Below are 13,150 nucleotides of genomic sequence, written 5' to 3' on the forward strand. Positions count from 1 at the left end.
CGAATACCTTACTGAAGTCCATATAGATCACATCTACCGCTCCGCCCTCATCAATCCTCTTTGTTACTTCTGTAAAAAACTCAAGTTTGTGAGACATGATTTCCCAAGCACAAAGCCACGTTGACTATCCCTAATCAGTCCTTATCTTTCCAAATACACATATATCCTGTCCCTCAGGATTCCCTCCAACAACTTACCCACCACCGAGGTCAGGCTCACTGGTCTATGGTTCCCTGGCTTGTCCTTACCACCCTTCCTAAACAGTGGCACCACGTTTGCCAACCTCCAGTATCCAGCACCTCACCTGTGACTATTAATGATACAAACATCACAGCAAGAGGCCCAGCAATCACTTCTTTAGCTTCCCACAGAGTTCTCGGGTACACCTGATTAGGTCCTGGGGATTTTGTATCCCTGCTTCCATGGAGAGAGAAATATCCTGCAGTCTGCAGTGGCCATTTTAGAACCTAGGATTGAAACTGAAGTTCCGGCATCTTCCTTTTTGAAGATGAGAGGATGAAGTCTCGTCTAGCTTTGCATGGATTGCAGAAAGACCATGCACATTACACGCAGTTAGATCACCTCACAATGTGGCATTCCACAACAAAGTCTGTTCCCTCACTTCAGTAGTCACAATGCAATAGGTGGTCACTCAGTTGGCCACAAGTTGTGTTCTAGTCATGTGATGCATCAATGAGCCCAGAATCCAGTCTGTGTCTCAGTCTGAGATCTTGTAACGGTGCAAATGATGAGTGTTTTTAATAAACCTCAAGACGTCTGCCTCCACAAGAACCCATATTACATGGTGATGGGACGATTCTGCCCCTTTAACAAGTTTATACTGTCCTTGGTTTTTTTCAAGAAGGGTTGTAAAAGCAGTGGTGTGGAAATGGCTAACAGACACTGCCTGAATCAACAACCAGAGGAAGCCTTTAGAGATTTTTTAAACACAGTTGCACAATGAAAGGGGAGTGGCCAGTTCTCCCAGCTCAGTTTTCTTTCCCAGTTTGGTTTGGTTTTAGCAGAGTCAGAAAATTACTGGGGACCTAGACAAGCAGCTACAATGAAACTTGCTTTAATAGACATTATTTTGCCTGACTCCACTCTCTGAAATCTCTCCTGCCTGTAAGAACCTGTGTTCAAATTTACCTTTTGCCAAGAGGTGTGTTCACAGGATGTTGCGAAATTGGAACAGCTTTGTTAAGTTGCAATAGTCAGTTGAGTTTTCATATAAGTTATTCTCAATTCTATTTTCTTTTGTTTGTGTTTCATCTGTAGTGTGTAAATAAATTGTTTTGTCTGGAACTGAGTGGTTTGACCAGCTGCATCAGTCCTGGAATATCCTGTTCACTAAATAAATTTTGTGAAATTGCCTAAAAAATAAATTAGCAAGTTAGGGTGTGGCCTAAATTCTTCACATTTTTTGAGGGGTTCTTGCCTGATCCATAAAGGTCTGTGTTGCAGGGAAGTATTCAGACCATATCCTACTCTGTGGTGTTTGAGCCAAGAAACCACATCAATGTGGCCATAATTGGCAGCTATTGGGTACTATAAGCTGATGGCAGTGCTGGTGGTAACCAAGTTAGTGACAGCTGTTATGGATCAGACCAGACCCATGCCCACCCCCTTCTAAAGATTTTGAGAAAGGACCCTAAACCCTCTCTTTCTTAATTTAACAGCAGATTTGAAATGCCATCTTCCAGAGGTGATGTGTTGTGAAGTTGGATAGAGTACAGAGGAAACTCAATTATCCGAATATTGGATTATCCGAAGAAGATCTCAAGGTCCCGATAGAAACATTACATCAAAGAAGTGTTTCAATACTGATTGCGCCTTTTGTTTATAATGATTAAAAATGCACTCAGCTTACTGAAATGCTGTCAACAATCCTGGATATCTATGGGAGCCCAGGCACCATCTCCCAATGACTGACTGCTTGGCTTATCTCTCTCCCACACTTCCCCTGGAGTTCTATACAGGGGAGTACCCTAAATTCCCTTCCACAGATAATCACTCCAACATTATTCTGTACAGGGCAAAGGTGGAACCTGTTGCAAATAAAAGTAGTGTGTGCACTATTTTGAGAATTAACCCTTCCCCCCCCAACACCCCCAAGGGCAGCAGCATTCTTACTGTTGGTGTCCAGTCCGGCTGCCCCAGAGAGGGGATGGGTGGGCAGACGGGATACTCACGGGAGCTGATGGGGGCGGGGGAATGGGGGGGCGCCTGGGGCTTCAGAAATGCTGCAGGTCCCTTACACACAAAAGTGTGTGTCTGCTCAGAAACAAACCCTGAGACAGACAGAGGGAGCAAGGCAGGCAGAGTGAGGAAGAAGGAAACTTCAGAAAACTGAGCCCCACAGGACAGGCATTGAATCAATTAACCAAATAATCAGTTATCTGAATGAAATAGTGCCCGCCCATCTCGTTTGGATAATCGTGGTTCCTCTGTAATTGTAGGTTGGGTGGCAAGAATTTCGAATTTGGTGGTATGTGTTAAATTGCAAAATGGGGAGAGCATTGCGTGATCCCTTTAAAAGACCATGTGTTTTTGAATGGTGGAGCAGGCTCAATGGACTGAATGGCCTTATTTCTGCTCCTCTGTCTTATAATCTTATGGTTTCATTGGATTGGAAAAATGCTAATGTATTCAAAATGGGAAGGAGGCAATATGTGGGAAATTGCAGACCAGTTCGTTTACTATTTGTTAGAGTGATAGAGATGTGCAGCTTGGAAACAGACCCTTCAGTCCAACTTGTCCATGCCGACAGATATCCCAACCTAATTTAGTTCCATTTGCCAGCACTTGGTCCATATCCTCTAAAACATTCCTATTCATCTACCCATCCAGATGCCCTTTAAATGCTGTAATTGTACCAGCCTCCACCACTTCTTCTGGCAGCTAATTCCATATAAGCACACCCTCTGTGTGAAAACATTGCCTCTTAGGTCCCTTTGATATCTTTCCCCTCTCAACCTAAACCAATGCCATCTAGTTCTGGACTTTCCCACCCCAGGGAAAAGTTGTTGTGGTTCTGTTCGCCGAGCTGGGAATTTGTGTTGCAGATGTTTCGTCCCCTGTCTAGGTGACATCCTCAGTGCTTGGGAACCTCCTGTGAAGCGCTTCTGTGATCTTTCCTCCAGCATTTGTAGTGGTTTGAATCTGCCGCTTCCGGTTGTCAGTTCCAGCTGTCCGCTGCAGTGGTCGGTATATTGGGTCCAGGTTGATGTGCTTATTGATTGAATCTGTGGATGAGTGCCTTGCATCTTGGAATTCCCTGGCTGTTCTCTGTTACTACTATGATAGGACAAGCCAAAACAGATTTTTTGGCTTGTCAGGAAAATGGCACAATTCATTTAGAGAATTGCATGGACACAATGGGCTGAATGGTCTGCTTCTGTGATTTAGTATTTCAATGGATCATAATTGCTTATCAGGTCTCCGTCAGTTATGAACATCAGGCTAACATCTGCTATTTTGTACGGTCAGTCAGGGAGGATCCGTCAGATTGATGTTGTATAATGATTCATGATTGGGGAACTGCAGGGATTGGGACTAGGACCCCAGGTATTCACAGTATATGTCAGTGATTTAGATGAGAAAACTAATTGGAATGTATCACAAATTGCAGATGACACAAAGCTGGGTGGAAGGGTGAGCTGTGAGGAGGATGCAGCGTTATTTGGACAGGCTGAGTGAGTGGGTAAATGTATGGCAGGTGCAGTTTAGTGTGGATAAATGTGAGGTTATCCACTTTGGTAGCAAAAATAGAAAAGCAGATTATTTGAATAACTGTAACCTGGGAGATGGAAATGTTCACCAAGAACTAATCCAAGATGGAGGACCGGAAAATTTGTGGCTGTAAGAGCTGCTCTTTTTTAAAGATATTTTCAGTATTGGAGGCGATTTCCTTGAATTCCAGGAGCAGCACTTACTGTTTTATATACTGTTGCATTGTTTTGGAACTTTGGAGTAAAAAAATCAAGTCAACAGCACTTTTAAAAGAGAGAAAGACAGCTAAAGGCAGCGAGCACATGGTCTGAAAGAGAGAGAGATAGAGAAAATCCTACACTGCTAGCTGACACAGCAGTGAATCTATGTAGTTACTGCCTTTGTTGTTTGAAATCATGTATCTCTGAACATTGGAGTGCGTCTAGGAAAAATTAACAAGCACAAAATTCACAACTGGTCTTGGTGGAATCTGTGTGGGAGAGCTCACAGCACAGGAACAGACAAGTGCATAGTTTTTAATGTGTAGCCTTGCTGTAAGTCTGCGGTAGTGAATAGAGTGGGTTCTTTCTTGATTATTTGTTTTGAGATTTTAGAAGTTCACCAGCGGGTCCACAACAGGGAGCGGCCAATCACCTGCTCTGAATGCAGGAAGAAATTCATTGATTCTTCCAGCCTGCAGACGCACCAGCGGGTCCACACCGGAGACAGCCTGCTCACCTGCTGTCAGTGTGGGAAGGGCTTTACCCCCTCCTCCCACCTGTGGAGGCCATTGCAGGTTGATTTAAGGAATGACAGCTGAGTGCCATTATCGACTGGACTATCAACCCAGCTTTGGGGACTCCTGGGTTCGAATCACACTGTGGCAGATGGCAGAATTCGAATTCAGTCAGAAATCTGGAGTTCAGAATCTAATGATGAAACCATTTTCTGGGGAAAAAATATCCCATGAGATTCACTGATGTCAGAGTCTGTCTGTGTCCCAATTTTGAGTCAGACTGGTTCTATTTCCATCGTAGAATTTATAACATATTACATGGATAGACTGTCTGAAGATTGTGCGTTTTTTGAGCAAAATAGAATGTACTTGCAATTAAAATCCTGCAATTGCAAATTCACACCATAGACTGATGTGTGTGTCTGTGTATGTGCGTGCTTGGTAAAGTGTGTGAGTAATGGAGTATAAGCCTGTGAGAGGGTGTGTGCATGTGTGTGTGTCTGAGTGCGAGCATGAGTGTGAGAGTGAGAGAGAGTGTATAGTGTAGTGGGGTCACCTGTAGTGTGACATGAACCCAAAATCCCAGTTGAGACCACCCTCATGGGGTTCCAAATTTGGCTATCAGCCTCTGCTCAGCCACCAGAAACGATTAAGCAGTTACACAACACACATTGGAGAGGGCAGGGTGGGCCTGGTCTTTCGATTTGCGGAAGTTGAGACGCTCTGGATACTGTGATCCAGGGCAAACACATGCTGGTGGACCTTCGGCTCAGAAAGATGCAGCTGGAAGCCGGGCTGCAGACACGTTGGGGGAAAAGGGGAAAGTTCTGGGAGATGGTCTTTCCTCTACGGACAAAGCCTTCTGACTGGGTCAGTGGACAGGGTCAGGAGGATGTCAGCACAAGTCAGACAGAACGGGCAGCACGGTGGCACAGTGGTTAGCACTGCTGCCTCACAGCACCAGAGACCCGGGTTCAATTCCCACCTCAAGCGACTGACTGTATGGAGTTTGCACATTCTCCCCGTGTCTGTGTGGGTTTCCTCCGGGTGCTCCGGTTTCCTCCCACAGTCTAAAGATGTGCAGGTCAGGTGTATTAGCCATGCTAAATTGCCCGTAGTGTTAGGTAAGGGGTAGATGTATGGGTGGGTTGCGCTTCGGCGGGGCAGTGTGGACTTGTTGGGCCGAAGGGCCTGTTTCCACACTGGAAGTAATCTAATCTCATCTAATAAAGGGGATCTGAGAGAGCTCTGCACGAGCGAGGAGCTAACCGGCTGTGTGGTTGGAGTACGAACAATGTTGGGGAGGGGGCAGTGGTGGTCAGGGAGAGAATAGTGGCAGGGATTGTCACCATTCTCTGCAGTTGGCAGCAGAAGGCCAGGTTGCATCAGTGTCTGCCTGGCGCCAGGAATTGGGAACCGGTGTGCTCAGGGCTGGAGAAATGGAAAAGGGAAGTTGCAGCGGGCGTGGTCTAACAATGTCAGGAGGAGAGAGCCGCTGCTGAAGGCTCATGAGAAGTCAGAAGCTACAAAGACAAAGCAGAACTTCAAAGCTCTGGGTGGCACGGTGGCTCAGTGGTTAGCACCACTGCCTCACAGTACCACGGACTTGGGTTCAATTCCACTCTCATGTAGCTCTCTGTGTGGACTTTGGCATGTTCTCACCTTTGTGTCTGCGTGGGTGAACTCTGGGTGCTCCAGTTTCCTCCGACAGTCTAACCATCTGAAGTTTAGGGTGGATTGGCTATGCTGAAGTGTCCAGGGATCTGCAACCTAGGGTGGGTTAACTATGGGGAACTGCAGGGAAAATGGGTGGGGATGCTGTTTGGAAGGTCGGTCTGAATTTTACGGGCCGAATGGCCCGTAGGGATTATATGAATCTACCGTCTTAGCCATGTGTCTATTGAGAAACGACTGCTCCCAAGTCTGCTGTGGATGGAGTGGGTTCCAGTTCATGGAACACTGACACCATTCCTGGGTAAGGTGGGATTTGAGCTGTCACTTCCCCAGCCCACTGTCCCCATGCATTCTCTCTCTCCTTACAGTCTGCACTCACCAAATCTCTGTGCCCAGCCATTCTCTCTCTCTCTCCCCCTCATTTTCTGCCCCCCATTCTCTGTCCCCAAGTCTTTCTCCTCCCCTACACCCTCTGTCTCCTGTCCATTTTCTCGCTCTCTCCCCCTACCCTCTGCTCCCCTATCCATTCTCTCTCTCTCTCTCTCTCTCTCTCCCCCTCTTCCCCCCCACCCTCTGCACCCCTGTCCATTCTCTCTCCCTTCTACCTTCCCCCCATCTTTTCTCGTACCTCGAGCCCTCTTTGATTGCTGTATCAAGCCCTTCTCGGGAAAGAGAGAGAATGAATGGTGATGTCTCAACCAGGGGTGCACAAGAAATGGCTGATCTTTAAAATTGAGAACAGCTGAAATTATATATTCAGAAACATTGTTAATGTCTAAAGGCATAAAGCTGCAGACATGTTTCTGAAACTTGCATTGAACTCGGCGGGTAGAGTCATACAGCACAGAAACAGACGCTGCAGTCTAGCTCACCCATGCTGACTGGATATCCTAAATTAATCTCGTGACCCATTTGCCAGTATTTGACCCATATCTCTCTCAACCCTTCCAATACATATATCCAACCAGATGCCTTTTAAATGTTATAATGGTACCAGCTTCCATCACTTCCTCTGGCAGCCCATTCCACACACGTACCACCCTCTGTATGAAAAAAATACAAATCTATGCCTTCCTCACTCCCTCGTTTTATCTGTACTGATACCTTCGGGATCTCTGGACATGGACAGCAAGGTTCCTTTGTTCCTCAGCACTCTGTAGGGACCTTCTATTTATTGATTACTTTCTTCCATTATTACATTTCCCAGAATGCCTGGAGATTAAATTCCATCCCTCTGCCCCATTTACCAGCTGATTGGTATCAAAGTGTAGCCGGAGACCATCCTCCTCACTATCAATACCACCACCTTTCCAGAGTTTATTCCTAAACAGAGGGGGGCAGCACTGTATCCGGCTGAGCAGTGGGAAATGTGTGTGTGTGTGTTGTGGGGGCTTGGAAACTTTGCAAGCTCCCTTTCCTTCATTCTTTATTTCCCCCAAATCCATGTGATTTGAGTTTTTATAACAGAAAACAGCACAGGGTTTAATTCCCACTGGCTGAATCTTTTCCCTCCCCTCTAATGTCTGAGAGTAAAACACTTTACTTCCCCTCCCCTCCCTCCATGTGTAACACAGAGTTGTGGGATTGGCACCTGTTGTTATTTTGTGATCTATTCCAAATGAAATTTTATCTCTGCGCAGGCACAAGTGAACAGTCTGTTTTTGTGCTTTCTGCGAGATCAGGCTAGCAGCTTTTAAATCCTTATGTTAAGCAGCAGAAGCAAACAGCAATTGTATTTTGAGAGTGGTAATTCTAGCCCTGGTAATCCTGTTGGGTCAACAGAGAGAGGGAGAGGATGTCACATCTAAAGTGCATACAGAAGAGTTGTTACACTTGTTCAGTCAGTTGAGTTGGTTCTGCCCACAGATGTGACTGGATGTTGCTTTTCATGGATCATAATTAAACTACAACGGAACACATTAAATTCAAGGAATTCAATTGAAAGGGCAGTTTGAGTGAATAAATGGAAAACTGCTTAAAGATTGGCTCCTGGTCCTTTACTTCACCAATTAGAAGTTGTTGGTTTGACAGCTCCCCTAATCATAGAATCCCTACAGTGTGGGAGCAGGCCATTTGGCCCATCGAGTCAACACTGACCCTCCAAACAGCATCCCATCCAGACTAACAAAAATGTGCACCGCATGTGTGCAGAGAAGAGGATGCTGGGAGTGAGTGGGATGCTTTCACCACCACCATCTCCCTCCAAGACCCAAACATCCCCACAGCACCACCTGTCCATTCCTCCACCACCACAGTGCCTCCGGCCTTACCCCCTGCCAACCACAGTGCCACTGTCCATTCTCCCTGCCACCCACAGCATCCCCTGACCATTCTCCCTGCCACCCACAGCATCCCCTGACCATTCTCCCTGCCACCCACAGCACCCTGTCCATTCTCCCCCACCAACTATGGCACGACCTGCCCATTCTCCCCTGTGGCACCCACAGCACCCCCATCCATTCTCCCCCACCATTCATGGCTCCCCACTCTCCATTCCCCCGTGCCACCCACGGCACCCCCGGCACACCGTCCATTCTCTCTCTCTTTCTTTCTCTCACCCCTACCCTCTGCACACCTGTCCAGTCCCCCTTCCCATTTTCTGACTCCCCATGCATTTTCTCTCTCCCCCAAATCCTCTGCTCGCCATCCCTCTGTTCCCCCATATATTCTCTTTCTCCACCCACGTTCTGCCCTCTGTCCATTCTCCTGCCATCCACTGACTCCCATCTATTCTCTCTCCCCTCACACTCTGCACTCCACTCTTTCTCACTCCCACAATGCTCTGTACTCCATTCTCTCTTGTCCCCCTCCACTATTTATTGCTGCCCCATTCTCTCACTTTGCCCCCTACTCTTTGCCCTGCAGATCTTTCTCTTCCCCCCCCCACTAACCTCTGCCCCCCACTCTTTCTCTACACCCCACCCTCTGTTCCTGTCCATTTTCTGTTTCTCTACACACCACCCTCTGCCCTCTCATCCATTCTCTCTCTTTTCTCCCCATCCTTTCTCATGCCTCGAGCCCTCTTTGATCACTGTATCAAGGCCTTTTCAGAAGAGAGAGAGAATAGATGGTGATGACTCAACTGGGAGTCAGGACGGGTGACAAATGGCTGATCTTTAAAACTGAGAATAGCTAAAATGATACATTCAGAAACATCATTAAAGTCTGAAAGCATGTTCAATTTTTAAGAGCTGCTGAAATCTTCTGAAACTTGTATTGAAATAAGCGCAGTTAGGCCACAGCTCAGGACAGGCTGTAAGGGGTGAATGGCCAATTCTTAGTCGCATGAAATTGGTTCTGCCTATGTCAAAATAGAGTTATAGATTTGTATAGCACAGAAACAAACTAAATTAATCTCGTGACCCATTTGCAGCATTTGGCCCATTTCCCTCTGAATCCTTCCTATTCATAGCCCTATGAGAATGCATTTTAAATATTGTAACTGTACCAGCATCCACCACTTCATTGCATACACATACCACCCTTTGTGCAAAAAGGTTGGCCCTTAAGATCCTCAGAAATCTTTCCCCTCTCATCCTCAACCTATGCCCTCCAGTTCTGGACTCCCCTCCCCTACCCCAAACATGCGGAAAAGACATACAAAAGTTGATCAGCCAGACAAAATGCAAAAGCAATAAAATGTCGAGCCACGGGGGAACAAAATTGTTGCTCTACCTTTGTTTTCCTATTTGCATTTGGACACTGAAAATCTGTCCGTAAAACTAGCATCCCCACAAGAGTATATTGCCAATATTTGCTGGCGTCAGCAACGCAGTGCGCATGTTCATCGCTGCCCAAACGAAAGGCGCGCGACCTGTTTTTGATGGACCAATCGGAAGCCCTGGAGGACCAATAGGAGATTGGTCTTCCTGCCAATCAGAGCAACCGCATTGTCTGAATGCGGAAGTTGGACCACGAGCTTCTGAAGCTGCTGCTCGCGCTCCTCTCTTTGGAATGTGGATTGAGCTTCACCCCAGACTCCAACCTCCTTTCTCCGTCCAACATCTGTGAGTATGGTAGTCTCTTTTCTCACCCAATTTTTACATTTCACTTTTTCTCATTCTGGGGTTCGGTTGTTGACTTGCAGCAACTGAAAGGAAAAGGAGTGAATCCAGGCCGAGACATACACTGGAAAAATTGGTCCAGGTCTGTGTCTCAATTGGCAAAATACATCGGCAGGAGACTGCAAGAACACACTAAGCCAGGCAGCATAAGGAGGTGGACAAGGCGATGTTTTGGGTGTAAACCTTCTTCGTGGCGGAGTGGGAGAGTGCAGGGGGAACTGTAGATGGGGCATTAAAATGGGTGGTGACTGGGAGGACCCGTCAGTCTCTGCGGACCCGGCTGCGATGCTCGGCGAACCGTTCCTCAAGTTTACTCTTGGTCTCCCCGATGTAGAGAAGTCCACAGCTGACAAACACATGGCAAATACAGTACCACAATGTGAAGTTATAGCATTTGCAGTAAAAAAAAAAGCAGAAAGGAGGTGCATTATTTAAATGGTGATATATTGGGATGTGGATAAAGTGAGAACTGGAGATCAGAGTCGAAAAATGTGGTGCTGGTAAAACAGCAGGTCAGACAGCAACGGAGGAGCAGGAGAGTCGCCGTTTTGGGCATGGGTCTTTCATCAGGAATGGGCGTACAAAGGGGCCTCAGCGTCCTCCTACACCAATCAATGCCAGTTGTTAGACAGGAGCAACAAGCAATCAGCAAGGCAATGGTACATTAGCAAGAAAAATTGAGTTCAGAAGTTAACCAACCTCTGGACTTCTGGTATCTCTCCTGTGACTATTGATTTACAGATATCTCCGCAAGGGGTCCAGCAATCACTTCCCTAGATTCCCACAGAGTTCTAGAGGCACCTGATAAGGTCCCAGGTATTTATCCACCTTTGTGTTTCGAGACATCCAGCATCACCACCTCTGTAATATGGATATTTTTCAAGATGTCACCATCTATTTCCCTACAGTCTATATCTTCCATAACCTTTTCCACAGGAAATAATGATGCAAAATACTCATTTAGTATCTCCCCCATTTTCTGCGGTTCCACACACAATCCACCTTGCTGATCTTCGAGGTGCCCCATTCTCTCCCTAGTTACCCTCTTGTCCTTAATGTATTTGTAAAAACCCTTTTGATTCTCCTTCACCCTATTTTCCAAAGCTATCTCATGTCCCCTTTTTGACCTCCTGATTTCCCTCTTAAGTATACTTGTTTATACTTTGTACCTTTATACTCTTCTAAGAATTCACTCGATTTATCCTGTCTATACCTGACATATGCTTCCTTTTTTTTTGAATCAAACCCTCAATTTCTCTAGTCATCCAGCATTCCCTACATCTATCAGACTTTCCTTTCACCCCAACAGGAATATACCATCTCTGGTCTCCTCATTATCTCATTTCTGAAGGCTTCCCATTTTCCAGCCGTCCCTTTACCTGCGAACATCCGCCCCAATTAGCTTTTGAAAGGTCTTGCCTAATACTGTCAGACTTAGGATTCCTCCAATTTAGAACTTCAACTTTTAGATCTGGTCTATCCTTTTCCATCACTATTTTAAAACTAATAGAATTATGGGCGCCGACCCAATGTGCTCCCCCACTGACACCTCTGTCACCTGTCCTGCCTTATTTCCCAAGAGTAAGTCAGGTTTTGCACCTTCTCTAGTAGGTACATCCACATACTGAATCAGAAATTTTCTTGTACACACTTAAATTCCTCTCCAACGAAATCCTTAAACCTATGGCAGTCCCGGTCTATGTTTGGACAGTTAAATCCCCTACCATAACCATATAAGGGGAAAAAAGGGTCTAAAACTGGGCACAATCCTCCAGGTCTGGCCTCAGCAATGCCATGTATAGTTGCAGCAACATTTCCTTACCTTTTGTATTCTATTCCTTTCGCTATCAAAGCCAACGTTGCATTCACTTTCTTTCTGATCTCCTGTACCTGCATGTTTTCTGTGACTCATTAATGAGGATACCCAGATCCCTCTGCACCAGAGCACCCCAAAGTCTCTCCCCATTTAGACAGTAGGTCACCTCCCTTTTTTTGTGACCAAAATGCATGACCTCACACTTATCCACCTGAAACTCCATCTGCCACATTTGGGCCCACTCTCCTAACCTATCTATATCTATTTGTAAGGTTCTTATTTCCTCATTGCAATTTACCGTCCCACCTATTTTTGTGTCATTCACAAATTTGGCAAAAGAGCCTTTTATCCCTGTATCCAAGTCACTAATGTGGATTGTAAATAGCTGAGGTCCAAGGACCCAACCCTGTGGCACCTCACTAGTTACATCTTGCCATCCAGAAAAAAAAAAACCATAGATTCGGACTGTCTGTCTTCTGCCGATCAGCTAGTCACCTATTGAAGCTGATAAATTACTCCTAATCCCATATGATTCCACCTGTGAATTAACTTTTTGTGTGGCACTTCAGCAAATGCCTTCTGAAAGGCCAGATATATTACATCTACAGGATCACCATTATCCACTTTGCTTGTTACATCTTTGAAGAATTTAGTCAAATCTGATTTGCCCTTCATAAAACCATGCTGACTCTGATGGATGGAGTTTTGACTTTCAGACATTCTGATATTGCTTCCTTGATAATTGATTCTACCAGCAGGTGTTAAACTAACTGGTCTGCAATTTCCCACATATTGCCTCCCTCCCTTTTTGAATACAGGTGTTACATTAGCATTTTTCAAATCCACTGGAACCATAAGACCATAAGATATAGGAGTAGAAATGAGACCATTCAGCCGATCGAGTCTGCTCCACCATGGTTGACTGGTTTATCAACCCCATTCTCCCACTTTCTCCCCATAACCTTTGATCACCTTGACAATCAACAACCTACCTATCTCAGTCTTAAATAAACTCAATGAATCTTTCTCACGTCTAGAGAACTTTGGAATATTATAACTAATGAATCCATCATCTCCACTGCACTTCCTAATGTATTTTTAAGAAGCTATGAACCTAGACTCCAAGGTCTCTTTGTTAAGCAATACTCC

Source organism: Chiloscyllium plagiosum, unplaced genomic scaffold (assembly GCF_037043375.1).
Source record: "Chiloscyllium plagiosum isolate Xiang-an unplaced genomic scaffold, Cpla_swu_hap1 HiC_scaffold_27, whole genome shotgun sequence".
Taxonomy (NCBI): domain Eukaryota; kingdom Metazoa; phylum Chordata; class Chondrichthyes; order Orectolobiformes; family Hemiscylliidae; genus Chiloscyllium; species Chiloscyllium plagiosum.